Source organism: Siniperca chuatsi, linkage group LG10, assembly GCF_020085105.1.
Source record: "Siniperca chuatsi isolate FFG_IHB_CAS linkage group LG10, ASM2008510v1, whole genome shotgun sequence".
NCBI classification, from domain to species: domain Eukaryota; kingdom Metazoa; phylum Chordata; class Actinopteri; order Centrarchiformes; family Sinipercidae; genus Siniperca; species Siniperca chuatsi.
This window is the reverse complement of record NC_058051.1, coordinates 3,352,501-3,369,733: the sequence shown is the minus strand read 5'-3', so window position 1 is coordinate 3,369,733 and position 17,233 is coordinate 3,352,501. Positions and strand designations below refer to the sequence as shown.

At 40.2% G+C, this 17,233-nt stretch overlaps 1 protein-coding gene across 3 annotated transcripts in view; it reads right to left on the bottom strand.

The window, feature by feature from the left end:
• Nucleotides 1-16,246, bottom strand: part of lamb2l (laminin, beta 2-like) — a 62,980-nt gene extending 46,734 nt beyond the window's left edge. The window contains exon 1 of one of the 3 annotated variants that reach the window (XM_044211462.1): nucleotides 16,003-16,246. The gene's annotated coding sequence lies outside the window, so the exon portion shown is untranslated. Of the gene's footprint in view, nucleotides 1-876; nucleotides 1,124-16,002 lie in introns of those variants that run through there. The other 2 variants (XM_044211464.1, XM_044211463.1) reach the window with 2 other exon arrangements.
• Nucleotides 16,247-17,233: the final 987 nt, after the last annotated feature.

The following is a 17,233-nucleotide window of genomic DNA, read 5'->3' as shown; positions in this document are numbered from 1 at the left end:
TATATCTGTAATTTGGTGATTTGGGTTGCACAGCAGTAGAATTAGTTATAAATAGAAGAAATTATATAGTATATATATATATATATATATATATATATATATATATATATATAGTTATAATCAGCTGAGAAACACAAAATTCAGATTTTTAATCTATAAAACAAAATGTTCACTTATTTTTACTTATTTATTTATTTATTTAAGTTTTGTTGGTTTTGTTATTTTGAATAACTGAAATAAAGACTATATAGATTGTGTTTGAATCAAGATTGTTTTTTGAGGTAGAGGGTATAGGTCCATCTTTCTATCCATCATGGCCCTCGTGGGCTCGCAATAGAGTAGCTGAGATAAGGTAGGGTGGAGACCCACCCTTTTTTACCACTACAGCCCTGGTGCAGAGGGGCCCCTCACTGCACAGTCTCCAATCTCTGTCTGAGTGGAGAGATCTGCAAAGAACTGCGAATCCTCTTTGAATATTACAATACAAACAACCTTCCTACATTACACTTAATGAGCTCTAAAAGCTGCCCAGAGACGTGAAGATGAGCAATTATGATCACCAATGAACTGTACATTATGCCACAAGCCATTTGCGAAGGAATTGAAAAACCACCTGCTGCACTGTTAAACTACAACACTATTGTTAAATTTTAACAGCTACATAGTAAAAAGAGTTGACAGAGGTGGTGACAGCACAATGTCGCCTTTTAATCTAAAATCTTCACCACAAGACTAAACCACCGAAAACACAAGACTATAGAAAGAGTTTCCGCTGATGTTATACAAATACGTAAAACACTAAGACCACAACAGTAACAGTGTAATATTCATTATCAGTCCAGCATTAGCAATAACTGATTCTAGCTGTATACTCACACGGCCACAGGTCACCTCACTCTCCTCTGCACTGCGTGCTCAGAATTGCTCGCTCTGTCTCTGTTGGCCAATTTCGTCTGACAGTGTGTATCTGTGTGTAGATTCCCGTATCCTGGTGTGCACGTGTGCAGGCCCTGGATCCGAATGTGTATATTTACGCGTGCATGCACATGTGTGGTGTGTATGTGCGCCAGAATGTGTAAAACAAACTTGAAAGCACAACTGACGGCAGCGATGTAAAAACAGAGGGAACACCGCCGGCCAATAGGAACCCAGTGTGCGGGACCCCCTTCATTCCTCTCCTCCCTTCGGCTCCCTCCGTTTCGCCCTCTTTTGCTCCCTCCAGCTCGTCACTGGGGCACTGGGGTGAATGGACAGCTATTCTTATTCTAATTCCTCTGTCACTCTGTGGGCCACTGGCTGAAAGAGGGGAACGGTCTCCAGGCTTTTGGAATGCACCACCCCTTTCTTCTGGACACTGAGGGAGAGTGAAGGGCGAGAGAGGCAGAGAGGAGCCCAAAAAGAGAGAGAGACAGAGATAGTTAAAAGAGGAAGAGATGAAGATGGACAAACCCTATTGGAAGAAGGAATGAGGAAAGAAGGAGAGAGATGTGACTTTGACAGAGACAGAGAGACATTTTGGCTCTCTGGGGTAAACTAGGCCACAGAGCTTCAGTGCAGCACCACCACTGTCCACTCCACCGCACCACCCATATCACCACTTTCATGGCACTTAGTAACAGTAAGAGGAGCCAACCAACAGATGAAGGCTTCACCTCTACTCTGACCAACCCCTAGTTGCTCTCTGCACTGAAAGATAAAACTGCTCTCGCCCCAAAACTGAAAATTATAAAGTATTCAGGACGAGTGCTGTACTAAACCTTTTTCACTGCTATTATTTGGGGGGGGGGATTTTGACTGAAATTCCGTTTTCAATTTCACTTCAACAAGTTGATCCAAGTTTAGCATGAGAATTTGGTACTGTTTCATCCTTGTTGCCTCCAGTTAGACAAAAAAAAGGGATGTGACAAATCAACTGGGTTGAAGGTGCGTGTTTGTGCCTGTAAGATATATGCATGTGTGGGTTATGTGCATGCATGTGTGTGATTCAGGCTAGACAACAAAAAAACTGCAGGAGAGAACAAAGCAGCGTTCACATTCACAGCTCGCTGGTGATGTGACCTTTGACCTCTGCTAAAGAGAGTAATTCACTTTTTACTGGATTACCCAAAAGTCTATAATAAAACTACAGCTAGTTCAGAATACTGCGGCCAGAGTCTTAACTAAAACAAAGAAAATGGATCACATCACCCCTGTACTTAAGACACTACACTGGCTACCTGTATCTTTTAGAATTCATTTTAAAGTTCTTTTACTTGTTTATAAAGCTTTCAATGAGCTGGCACCTCCCTACATCTGAGACTTTCTCTTATTTTATGTTCCAGCCAGATCACTAAGGTCCTCCACCGCTTTTCTTTTAAATGTTCCTTATGTGTCCCATAAAAGTATCTGTGAAAGTGCCTTCTGTTCTTATGCCCCTAAACTGTGGAACTCACTGCCTCTGGATATTAGAATGGCAACATCTCTCGGTATTTTAAAAAGGAAATTACTATCACAAACCTAAAGAGAAAAAGCCTGAGCAATGAATGATTTCAAATGCATTAAAATTATGCTTAAATTAAATACTCTTTCAGGCAATCCAGTCTGTACCTATATCGACATACATTCTGTAATCTTCCACTTTACAAGAATGCAGGCATCCAGGTATTTAGTAAAAAAAAAAACTACTGTACAAGTCAAATAAATCAGAGGAGAAAAGTCAGACTGTACCTGATTAGCCTAGACCTTGAGCAAAGACTTTGACGCAAACACACACTCACACACACACACACACAATCACGACAACAAGATAAGAGGGAACCTGCAGAAAGTTCAGTGCCACCACTATAACTTCTGTATAGCGGTCAGACAAAGCCAAGAAATCTCGAGACACTAGTCCAAACAAACCCAGGCTCCCATATCCTTGAACACAATAACACGATAAGCCTGACTCTGTGTGTCTGAGTTTGTGTACACATCAAATGAAGGGCTTCAGACTGAGCTACCGAACACACTGCCAATACGCTGCAGCTTGAGACACTGTTGTCAAAGTATTGTAAAACAAGGGCGGGCTGGAAATAGGATCAGATCATATAGGTGAAGTCATGGAGGAAGTCTGCTTTCCTTATACAGGCAGATGACTCAATATTCAGAGCTGCTGCTACCTGCGCCACTGCGAGGTGAAATATGTACGATCATCTAGACCAGTGGTTCCCAACCTTATTTGTCTGATGTATCCCCACAGCCCTAGTCTGACTCAAAGGAAGTAGACTGTGGGTACAAGCCTGCCATTGGCCAACTATTTCAGTCAGAATTCTCCTCCCCTTCCGCTATCTGCGTGTTACCGTTTTGCAAGGGCACCGTCTGCATCCTAGGATTAGTGCCACCCAAGACGATTGTGATTGGTTTAAGAAAAACAAACAAGCCAGAGCGTTTTTCCCCCCTATCCCAGAATGCACGGAAGCCCTGATAGGCAAGTGAGAAAAAAAATTCTGGTGATCCATTTTCTCAGTCTGATCTAAATAGGGCTGCTGCGAGTAGTCGATGTAATCGATGACGTCGATCCTGACAATGCGTCGACATCAATATTTTTAATCGACGCATGGTTTTTCATTGGTTTTCTTCAACATCACTTAGTAACTGCTGCATTATGACGACAGCAAGGCGGTGCAGACGTGTATATTTGTGCTTTAGAACGTAACCGCTGTGAAGCAATTTGAAACGTTTTATTTCTCTGATTCACCGGCTTTCTCTTACTGGCGCTCCCTCTCCTTATTCAATCTAGAGGTTTTTGAACACAAAACAAAGGACACTTCATGGTCACTATTTTTCAGCATAGACTGCAAGCCACACACAGATGTCGAAGCTGGGTACACAAAATAAACCAGGCGAGGACACAACTGGGAGCGTATCATAGTTTGGTCCGTGAACTGACTGTGGAGCCGTTTGACCTCTCTGATCGCCAGATTGGCCGCTGCAGCGTGACTTCGGGTTGGGTTCCTGAAATCGTAGTGTTGTTTATTAATTAGTAAGGAGAGCTTTTTAAAAAAATTTGTCCTTGTAGCTGTTTAATATAAAGTCATAAAGTCGTCGCCTGCTTCCTTAGAAATTCCACTGAATAAGTGTTTGAGAAATTTTGACAAAATATTCAGAGGTAATGCAAAATATATTGCAAGGGAATGCAAAAGTAGGCCTCAAAAACATTCTCACCGTGACTTTTAGGGGGCACCGTATGATATGATTCACAATTAGTGGGAATGATCATTTTTACATCAAAATTTCCTTTTTCACTGAAAAAACTATTAAAATCATGATGATGTGACATTTGTTTCTTACATCTGGAGAATAGAATTTAGAGACCCGGGCATCTCTGCAGCGTTACAGGACTTCATTATCATGCTGTTTTGTCATTCATTTTACCTTTATCAAAAAATTGCAGCTTCTGCAATTTGGATATTGCACTTAGCCATATTGTGATTTCGATAATATTTCGATTAAAGTGCAGTCCTAAATACACATGTGTTTTAAAGTTTACCAGGACATCGCTGCATAGTGTTGGCTAACTACGAACATACATAGAGTTTATAACTTGTGAGATCTGACGGGTTGCTATTTTTTCAGTGCAATGCCACGAAAGGAGCACATATGATATTTTTTGCCTTATACATGTTGAATTAACAGTGTTATGAGTCGGTGTGTATCTGAGCCACCAATAAGCACATATTTTAGTGAGAAATCTTTAAATAACTAAAATGCTAATAGTTACATAGGTGTTATGCCCAATTTATAGACTTAATTTTATCATTAAAATATAATAATAACAATTAATATAATGAATTGTTTGCATTTTAAAAAATCAATCAGACAGCATTTTGTGGAAAGGTCAAACATTCATTATACAGTTTAAATAAACTCAGAGCTGTGTTTCAATACACTGACTCCTAATTGTTGATTGTATCCTGTTTTGTCTTCGTACAAGCCTACCATTGGTTTTGGCCTTGGTTCCCTACATTTTGGCCGCAAAGCCCAAATAAATTTGTATTTATCAAAGGCTAAAGTGGCTTTGCCCTAAAAAAAAACAACAACTTAATTCCAGGCCTGTAAGTTCCTTAAAAAAATATCAGCTGTGTGAAACAGGTGGGGAAAAAAAGTTCTGCCAGGTGAAAAACTTACTTAAAAACACTTGTGTTTGTTGTTGTAATACTCGTGTCGGCCACAAGGGGCTGAAGTGCATCACTACCCGATGTCTAAATAGGACTAAATGCGTTCATGTTTTCTTCCAGGTGAGTTTAAATTTCTCCATGCACTCTAAACACAATGTATATTGTGTGTTAGCTAGCTATGTAACATTACTGTCATGTCTTTCTTTTGGCTAGAAATGGATTTTAATCGGCGCTTCACCTTGAAGAAAACATGGATGCTTTTAATCCTATTTAGAACATGGGGTAGTGGTGCACTTCAGCCTCTTCTGTACAAGTATTACAACAACAAACACTGGGGGAAGAAATTTCACCTGGCAAAACCTTTTTTCTCCACCTGTTTCACAGATGAAATTTTTTTTTAAGGAAATTAGAAAGATTATCCTGGCAAAACAATATTTTCACCTGTTCTTAAGTCATACACATGGGAGAGAAAACAACTTAGATCAGACTTGATCTAATCCAGAAAGACTTGAATGAATGTGGAATGTAACCCCTGGCTACAAATCAAAAGTGCAGAAGTACGCTGTGGTTATGAATCACTGATCTAGACAACACGAGGTATAAAAAAGAAAATCTCAAACAGAAAGGAGAAAATCTGCAAATAAGAAACAAAGGGGCAATACAGCAATTCAGTTCCCCTCTAGCAGACAAACTGTATACAGTAAATGTACAAGCCTCACTTTTTCCATGCAGTGCAACAACAGGATATACTCAAGTTAGTACATAGCAACTGCCAGTGTGCAGCAAACAGCAGGTGATGTACACTCAAGTATCAAGGAAGACCAGGTGCCTTGTTAAAAACTAAGCCCTGATCTTATGACACAAAACAACCCACTGCAGCGATACTCCACTCATATCTACGGCAGAACAGCCAACCTAAAGAAAGTATCACAGGACCTTGAAGTGATATCACAGACATGAAATACTTGTCAGTGCTGCTCAGTTGAACGCTTACTGACTGTTGAAAAGAAAATTCCACCTTTGAATACGTATGCACTGCTCAACCAATCTGAGGAAACTGGCAAAATACACACAACAGAGAAATGTGTTATTTGCATGTTGTTTGATAGGGAAGACATAAATAAATGCTGCTTACTGAGGGTGACTTTCATTTCTAGTTTTATTGCTCCCACACTTCGGCAGTCACCCGCACCTTGGAGTGAATCTTTTCCTGTATCTGATTTACTATATTGTCAATGAATGGCTTTCAGCTACCTGAGACTGGATGAGAACTTGCCTTCAGCTTTGGGGTATATATCACTGCATGTGTAGGTGGAGAGAGTAATTATAGCAATCAGTTGGTGCAGGCAACACATTTTTTTTAAAATCAGAATGACTCACTTGTTCTGATACTCCAGACGCATGAACATTTGCGCTGCACTGCAAAAAATGAGTCAAAGCAGTCGTAAATTACTCTAACAGACCTTGAAGCCACAATAAGTGTCTCCCTAAATTAGATTGAATGAAAATTGCACAATCTTAATGAAATTTTATGGAGCAATACACCATCAGGGCAAACAGTGCCCTACTTTTCAACATTGACTTACAGTGTGCTGAATGCTCAAATTCATAGCATTGTTTTACATGGAAAGAGCTATGAAAACAACAATTACAACTTGTACCAAAACTTGTCAGTGAAACACTAAGGTTCTAATGCCTCTTCATGGGGGTCTTATGGATAAGAAGGTAGCCCTGGTCTACTCCAATAGATTTAGGAAACCCTGAAGAAACACTTATGAACTGGAACGGGCAAGCACTGGCAGATACCAATTAATATAATAAGAGTCCAAAGTAAACAATTAACTCTCTACCAGTCAACAATTCAACCATCTGCTTGATTTGATGAAAAAAGACCACCCAACACAACATTTTAAAGGGAACTGAAGGGATTTATTTCAACCATAGTGTCAGTCAAGGAAACAACTTCCTAATCCTCTACATACGTCAGATCATTGCCTGTGGAGTCAAAGGAAATCTCATAATACTGTCTGGATATTTACTTCTTGCAGTGAATTAAAGATTACCATCAAAGATAATTCTCCATTTCAGGTTTGCAGAGAGCGAGTTAAATCTCCCAGTGCTTGATGCACTGCAGATTTTTACTGCTATTGAACCAAACCTCAAATAAGGCACACCTAATACCATCTACTGCTGGGCTTACTTAGTGTTTGTTCCACACCACCTATGTACACACAGACACACACACACACACACACACACACACAACATAAAGTGTGTATAGTGCATTCCTGTTCATACACAACCAGTACAGATTGTTTTTTTTGCCTATGTTATGCCCTCTTATTTAACCCAACAACAACAGCTACACTCTGTAACCAATCTACTCTGAAATCAGCTATGTGGTTTAGGGTCTTCAGCAGTTTATCACAGAAATGAATCTTTAACTGAACTCAGAGGGACACACCCGAGAGACAGACTAAAAAAGGTAATCTGAGGGCATGACCAGACAGTAGCCAGTGAGGAGCCTTTAAGGTGATTAAATTCAGTGCACACACACACCAACCAACACAATCATCACATTCATGTTTGTACTAGAAAGCCAGAGAATCAGAAGGTGAGAGGTGGAGGTGAACAGCCGTTTGTGGCTCAGCATTAAGTCCTGTGGAGAAGGAAAGTAAAGTGCATATTAGCCAGGCAGAGCTTTAGCCGAGGCCACACTCCAAGGAAGTCATTTCAGAAAATGAAAGTGTCCTCAGAGCTTTTATAAGGATATTTTCAGTATTTAGAAAGGAAGGGACTTGCTGGAAACCACTTAAGAGGTAAATTTGTATGTGACACTCATCCTCGTATTTCCAAAATGTCTTTTACTACACACCACATGTTGATAGGCAGCTAGTAGCAACGCTAACCGATACTACAAGTTAGCTCTTGCAAGTAGTGAGAAATTAACTGAGAGTGGGTCCCAGACCATCAACAGGCAACACGAGTAATGTAAGCATATATGAAATTCCTGCTGTTTGCCTGCACCAGTGAGGTGCACAGAAGCCCCCTCAGTCTGGATATTAGTAATGTATGAAACCCCTGCTGTTTACCATCCAAATATACCAGACACTAGATGTATGCCAGATGTCTTATGTTAGTGCTTGAACTCAGATGACTGCAGTGTATACAGGCAAAGCTTCACTGATAAGAAACTATGGGCCCTATTTAAATCACGCAACGACAAGTGCAAAGCGGTAGGTCTTTGGGCTCCAGATTGACGTTGCGCCAGAAACAGTGGTGGTTCTGAGACATCTATTCTCAGTGTAGTCTAAGAACAAATTTCCACCAAAATACCAAGAACTCGCTTTGCACTGCCTCATTTGAATGAACCTCCGACCTGTTTGCACCGCTCCTCCCACCTGTGCACCTTGAGCTCTGTGCTTGGCACCAAAATACCACACAGATGAGTAAAGCTGATTTCAAGGTCAGGACAATACCAAGCAGTCGGAGCGCTGCTGGCGCTGGTCATTGCATCACCACGAAAATAGGGCGGTATGTCTACAACAACGTGGTGCCTTTTACATCACATAGTCTGCACCTTTATCAGCTGTCTCTGATTCGCACACTGAAACTCTAAACACATATCAACACACAGAGCCTGACAAACGTTTGCACAATTCATTTAACATCCATTAACACAGTAACAGTGTGAGCTCTTACATTAAAACAGGAGTTTCTTCCTCACTAGTTTCTGTGCAAACCTATCCACCACCTTGTTGAAATCCAGAGCTCTGACCACATCAGTAGATGCTAGTGTCCAATTCTTCACTCTCTTCTTCTCACTACTTCATGGGATATTGAACATTGTCCACCCATTACTTTACATATCCTGCAGTTTATGACACAAAAACAACGCCTCATGTTGTTCTCCTGATCAGTGATCCACGTGTGTGCGCATTTCACAATGACGTCTCTCAGAAGCCCATATATAGGGTACGTCAGTTGGGTAATACTTATTATTATGAACTAACATTTTTAAAATTTGAATTAACTAACATTAGCTATTCATTTTGTGTAGCCGACCTCACCATAGCAACATATCGACATGCATGTTTCGTTTTGCCGTCCTGCCATTCCGTTTATTCCAACCAGAGGGAAACGATCGGTGTAAGCGTTTAAATGGTTATTAGGCGCTAATATTTTCCTATTGAACGGATTAGCAAAGGTTTATACCACTCCTCTTAACTTGATTAAAAATTCCTTTGGGCGGGATCGGGCCAGTCTTTTCCGATTGCGGTGGTTACATGAGGCATTTTTATTCTGATTGGGCTATTATTCCGATTATTAGTGGAATATTAGGGTCCATGTAAACGCAGCTACATCTGCAAATAAAAAGTTTAGGTCAGTTCTTCACTACATTCATCAGTTAACATTCAGTAAATTGAGCTGATTTTTATTTTCTTTCAATGAGCTAAATATGAAGCCTTTATGCTTGATTAATTAGCTAAATGGAAGTGATGTTGTCGACCTTGACAGGTTTGATACTGCCATTAACATTGAGGGCATAATGCTCTTCTCATCATAATGTAACTGTTACAACTGTCAAAAAAGGACATGAGGGTTGCCTCACAGATCAAAGCCTTGTATTCTCTGTAGTGTGGACAATTTGCACTTGACACTACAAAAGATGATATAGGGGCAAAAAGCAAAGGGGCAATCAGTGCTTGGAGAAGTTTAGGCAGGATATTTGGCAGACTTTTTCAATAACACTAATAAGGAAATTGCATTTCCTATATTGATGAGACAATCTGTGATGCGGTTCGCATCAGCCATTTCCAGGGTAAATTTCCCCTCTGTGTGTGCAGGAGAGGGAAAAAGACACGCTTATAGAGAAAGAGAATTGTGTTACATCCTGAGAGGTAATTGGCAATGATTGCAGCTCATCAGACTGGCCGGCTGACATTAAAAAAAAAGATTATCACATTCTGTGTATAAACATGAGTCTCTGCATTTTTCTGGAAGCCAGAGGTGTTCTGTCACATGCTTTCTTGACCTGTGTGGTGTTTGGTTTACAGCCACTCATCTACACAAAATATAACAGCTCTCAAATGTCAAGAGAGAAAGAAAAAGACAAGAAAAATAGATTTTATGAAAATAATTATGTATTGCGTTTGTATAAATCCCCATTTAAGAATATTTTCAAAATGACACAAACAGAAAGGTCTTCGTTCAGTGTCGAGGTTATGTAGTTAACAGAAAACAAATATCATTAACAAATAAATGATGTAGCAACATTTGTCTGCAAAACATTTTACCATCATGACGGCTACGATAGAGCGTTTAGCACGTTCTACAGGGTTTCATTGACGTGTCTCGTACGGGGGGAGACACTTCTGGTGGGAGGGGGGTAACATTTGTTTACCACAAAGGGTTATTATATTTTGCATTTTTTGTGTGTCTGCTTGGTCTATCAACATTGAATACATTCATTAGATACTGTCATATACTGGTATGTCTGTCATTATGCTTCATTCCTTGCATTGTAAGATGTTGCTATGGCTTCACCTAAATTAACACAGCAAGATGGAAGTGGGATTTTGTAGCTAGAATTGCAGAGGCCTTAATAACCCTGTTAAGTGCAGCAAAGTACTGCACCATCTCCAACACTTGGGTGCCCAGATAATTTATTTACAAGAAACTCATCTTAGAGTTTCTGATCAGACCAGATTAAAAAGTAGTTGGATTGGCCATATTTATCATTCTTCATGTCAGGGAAAATCTAGAGGAGTAACTATTATATGTGTTATGTATATGTATGTCACCTGCTAAGGTGATTCAGTCCTTTAAAGAACAGTTTGCTGTATCTGACCCCTGGTATTTTTTCAATTCCTCTGGAAAGGAATATTCATTCTTTTTGAATGTCCATCTTTTAGCCGTATAGATAACTTTCTTGTAGATAATAGAATTCTCCCATCTGTAAAGTCAGTTATATGTTAAACAGTTATATCTGACCATGCCCCAGTTACTATGAATATACATAAAGGATCTGAAAATAACCGTGCTCCATGGCGTTTCAAAAACCGTTTACTTTCATATAAGGACTTTGTGGAATTTATTTCAAAGCAAAAAGATTTTTTTCTTAATGTAAATAAGACTCCCGATGTGTCCACATCAGTGTTATGGGAGACCCCGAAGGTGTATATAAGAGGTGAAATAATCTCTTACACCTGTGTCTCGTTGTCTCACCTCCCTTAGGGTATTTAGTCCAGGTCTTTTCCTTTGTTCATTGTCGGATCATTGTGTTCCTGTCATGTGTGTGTCGCCGTTATGTGCATTTTTCATTGTACCTTGTTCCCGTGTCCAGTTCCCAGCATTTCTTACCATGAGTTCGTTTGTATGGATTCTTTGTCTGCCTTGGACCGTGTCTGGATTTTGGACTTTACACTTTGCATGCTCCCTGTCAGATTTGTTTAGCCTTGTTAGACTCATTTCTTGGTTTCAACCACTGCCAGCCGGTAACCCAGTAAATTTGGAACAAGACTATGAGACTAGGACCTTTTACAGAGACCAAAGCCTCTTGGAGGAATGGCCTTACCAAACCTTAAGTTTGATTACTGGGCTACTAACCATAGAATTTTACAGTATTGGGTCAGATCTGATACATTCCACCCCCCTCCTTCTTGTTTGGCTATGGAGTCTTTTTCCTCTACACCTGTGTCACTGATAGCTCTTGTACACTTCCCCATCAACTGGCCCTTCTACCCCTATGTTAAAAATATAATTGTTAAAACCTCCTTAAGGATTTGGAACCAGTTCAAATGTCACTTTGGTTTACAAACTTTTTCTACCTCTGCACCACTAGTTGCAAATGATGCTTTTCTTCCCTCTATATCAGAAGCTGCAATTTCCATATGGTCCAATCTTCAATACTTTGACGGAGGTAACTGGGACACTTATCAAGCCTAATGCCATTACTTCTCTGTTCGGCACCCCTCAGTTGCCTTTGCCTAGGCTCCAATTATTGGCTAGGCAACTAATACTAATGAGATGGAAATCACCAACACCAACTTCTCACACTATTTGGATAAAAGAAAATTTCAATAATTTACAGCTTGAAAAAAACAAGATATACACTGAAAGAGTCTTACAAGAAATTTAAAAAGATGTGGGGGCCTTTGCCTATGCAGAGAAAATTACACTGTTATTCATACGTGCTTTAACATTAGTGTCAATGTGTGTATGAAATTTTAATAAACAAAGTTCATAAAAAAACATTTAAAAAAAAATTTACCATCACTCTTCTTCCCACTAATGATTTATGAGTGCAGCTACCGAGCGTCATATGCAGTTGCATGGCCACTAGCTGATGAGACGTAATATTGTTGCAGGTACGTTTGTGTGACATGGGCTGACAGAATAGAATATGGTCAACATAAGCTGAACCTAACAACAATAACAACCTGCTCATTGATTTTCTGACAAAGATTTATTTCACCTTATTAAATCATTTTGACACTATATGCTAAAACTACTAGTGGATTAACTGTTTGGTCAATTCAATGAACAGAAAAATGTATTATATTGATGATAACTGACTGTAGTCAATAATTAAGATAAAAATATCAAAAATCTGAGAGTTATTGTTTCACAAAAGCTAAGACCTTGTGAAATGGATACTTCTCTAGCTGATTAGACCAAGTAAACAATATAAAGACACCAATCTGGGCATTTTCACATTTTATACACTTAATTTATGTCCTTATAATGAAAATAACCATTAGTTGTAAACACTCTATTAATCTGAGGTAAATTAGCTTGACAATTCCAAAGAGACTTTTAGATAAGGAGAAAGGAGCAAAAAAGACAGACATGAAAAGAGGCATAGAGTTAAACCATCCCTCTTGTCAGTGTGCTGCAAACAAGGGGCCGATTTATATCAGGGGACATGATTATGAGCGTCGCAGCCTGCAGAGGCCCTTAGAGTTCAGATATCAAAGACAGTGATAGAGTGCAAGGTGGGCGATGGCAGCAAGATTTGGAGAGGCCTCCTGATTTACAGATTATCCAGGCATAGAGGCACATACACTACACTTACACTAAAGCACATCCTCACACACACACACACACACACACCATCCTGACCTCTGCCTTTGCCCACCTACTCAGCCCAAATCACCAGTGACATTACAATTAAATCAATTCTTCTTCTAAAACAAAGGACTGCCATCACATGCAAAAACATTAGTACCTCTATCATGTCAGTAGTTGAGCACTCACACCAGATATTTAAAGGACCATACCTGTGGTTTGCACTGTAACACCAATATGCTTACAACTTACATTACTGACAACTACTTGCCAGTTTATGCAAATGCCACTGTCATTTTTAAATGTGTTTTCCTACCTGCCAAGGGGCCCATTGGTTTCAGTTCATATCAGTACACTATTAAAATCATCAGACCTGAAACTTGCTAAACATAGCTAGTGCATCATAATGAAACATATGTCCGCACTGGTTTCTGTTAAAGTTACTCTGTTAAGTTCCTGGTGGTGCTGAGGTGAAGGTCTGACGACATTCAGCTGCCAAATAGCTTTTCATTCATGATGTATGGAAACTCAATAGTGAATTCAAATAATTATCAGACATGAATGTCATAAATTTAACAGTTGCATTGAATGGTCTGCGAAATGTCAGAGTGGAAGACAGTTTAACTACACAACAGCACATAAACACACCACTCCTCTACATCGAACTCAGATGTGCACTATCATTGGATGATCAGGGTTGGAAGACTGACATAGTATTAATGTATCTGTTTATTGAACAGGGACAGTGCACAGCGCTTAGCTGTACCAGAGTAAGCTATAAGTTAATTTCCATCTATAGTCCATGGGCAGGAGACTGAGAACAAGATCTCTGCCAAGGAATTCAACAACTCGGCTACAACAACAGCAACAAGATAACAAGCACACTTACAAGACGGTGGTATGACAGAGCAACATCTGCAACAGCAACCACAACAATAACAACAACGAGATAAAATCACTCTATAAGACAGTGGTATGACACAACAACATCAGCAACAACAGAGCAAGATAAAAGCCCACGGTAACATACACAACAACAAAATTAGCAACAATAACAACTAGATTTCACAACATTAAGACACCACAGACTCCCACATGGTCACTTCTATCAGCTGGATTCTGAGCGACTCGTGGGTCCTCTTAACCCTTCAGGTTGGAGTTGATCTCAGCAGTAGGGCGAGAGGCCAGGTCCTTGAGCTGATTAAAGCTGGACTAAGCCTACAAGGGCCATGGGAACATGTACATCCAAACACACACACATCTAAATACCCTGACAAGCCGGTGAAAAGAGATAAATGGCAATATGGCATTCTTGAATTCAAGGGAAAATAGCAAGAATTCTCTAACTTTTCCTTATTTAATAGTAATGTAAAAAATAAAGCTGTTCACTTTTCTAGGAATGCCCTTCATCTGAAAAGCACCAATTAGGAGAACGTGCTTTTCAAGGTTATGCTTGGATATTTATTGGTACCTAGTGTGAGCTCAGGCGAACAAGTGTTGAAGAAACAACACACCACTGTGTCAGTGATGCTGTCTGTTCTGCACTAATTTGAATTTCATTCATACCATTTTAGATAGTGAATCTGAGCTCTGCACTCCATTAATCTGTGCTGCTGGTTAATCTGGTAGGAATGTGTGCAACAGTGTCAGAAATCTGCCTCCCAGCCATAAGTGACCCACTGGTGTCAATGAGAGGGCAGGTCCACACACACGCACGCACACATTTTTTGTTTTACTATCCCCGTGGGGGACAGTCGTTGACATAATGCTTTCCCTAGCCCCTTACCCATCGCAACTAACTGCCTAACATGAACTCTTAACCCTAATCTAATTGTAACCTGTACCCTAAAACCAAGTCTTAACCCTCAAAAGGCAGTCTCTACCTGTGGGGACCTCAATTTTGTCCCCATGGTGACACAAGTCCCCATGAACATGAAACACACACACACACACACACACACACACACACTGCAACTTTTCAACTCTTAAAGTGACTGGCTTCCAAACTACTTGTGATCGTGCTCTCACGCATCTTAAACTCCGACTGAAGGTAAGCACAAAGCAACTTTCTTCCTTCAGCAGATGCATGTTGAATGATGAACAGCCTTTGGTGTCTGAAGGTCAAACATCCATGTCAAGAAACAATCAGAAAAATACTTTTTTGAGTGGAGGGGAAAGCTGCACTTGTCATGTTGCCTTTGTTGCTTCAGGCTCAGGAATAAAAAAAAAACACAAATATTCCTACTTACTTATCCAGTGGCACTCACTAGAGTTTAGGACAATACACAGCTGTACCAGATGTTCAGGGCTGTAGTAGGCAATAATTAATCTCCTGCTATCTGGATAGCCAAACCTGCAGGACATTTATAACAGCTATATACAAATCCCACTGCTTGTTTTTTTTCCAATGATATCACCATCTCATTACAACTCTGGCTTTTTATATTTTGGCAAACGTCTTGCAAAGGGGCAAAACTGTGGTGTTTACTCACCAACACTTTATTTTAATTTAGCTAAAAAATAAACTACATACATATGACAGCAAGCTAACTGCCCAAAGGATAAATCAGCCTAGCATAAAAACACCACAAAGTTCGCTAAAGTCTCTCACAATTCGCATTTATAAGAATCTTACAGTAGTATAGTAAGTAATAGGCTACAGTAACAAGGTTGGTGCAGCATACACTCACTGCCCCTGTAAGTTAAAATGGGGATTTTGCGTTATTGGCTTTCACTGAGGTGTGGTTTTGAGAGAAATGTTAGCAAAGACGGAAGGATAAGATGGAGCGCTCACCTGCTCAGTAGTTTTCTGCGTCTCCTCTCTCTTTGTGTGTGTCTCACACAGAAACTTTCTCTCTCTCTCTCTCTCTCTCTCTCTCTCTGTCTGTCTGTCTGTCTGTATCTGTCTGTCTATCTCTCACACACACTCCCACACACGCCGTCCCGCAGCGGCTGCACCGCCTGAATGAGCTCGGTGTCCGGTCTGCAGCGGTACAGTGGAGGGCTCAGCCCGGCGGGAGGAGGTGGAGCTCCAAGTGTCACCGGCTGTTACATTACTGTCCCGGGAAAAAGGGAGCAGGTAGGCCCCTTCCACAGTGCTGGACCCCACCCAGTCCTGTCAGGCCAAGCCCTACGGATATAGGGAAGGATCACTCGCAAATTCTTCAATGCTGAAAAGTGTTGAATTTACTGTGGCCTATTTTCTGTCAAAAGATTTTGAATGGAGACTTTGTTCATGCAAGTGAACTTAAACTTAACGCTGACTTGAAGGCAACCAGCCAACCAAACAAAAGCAATTTTATACAAACGCTGTCTTTACGGGATGAAATACATTTACATTTGATAGAACAAAGAAAACCTGTTCGACTTACATGCACATGGACTTTTAAAATTCTTTATTGAATCTAATAGAATTTCCCATAGCTTTTTACCTGGCAGAAATACAGAGGGTTTCACTTCAAGTTAAAAGCTTTAAGATGAAAGCTGAAAGATGCCTGAACAGACCTGAATATAAGCCTTTTCACGGAAGACATTTAAATTAGCCATCTTAGGAAAAGCACAGGTGTAACTAATAACATTAATGATGGCTCTGTTCTATTCAAGTGTCCCAGTAAGCCATGGCAGTGAGACAGTGAGCCAGCAGGAGCAATACCAGGACCCTGAGCCTGAAGCAGCTAAATGGAATTCAGCCATCATTCATTTTATCATTTACACCTGTGCTTTTCCTACTGTGACATGTCAAAATGTATCCCATGAAAATGGCCTTTTGTAATTCTCTCTATTACACATGCTGTGCCATCTTTCAAATGTTGACTGAAGGAATGAATTCCTTTTTTTCATCCCCATCAGTCCATTTTTTTTTGTGCCCAAGTGTATTATGGGCCCCTACCCTCACACCCCATACTCCATCAGCACTGACCTACATTGTGGTCATGCATGTCTTTTCTTTCGGTATACCCTGTGTTACAAACTGCTTGAATTAGAAGTTTCAAAGTATTACACATTGGACTGAAATGCCAATAAAC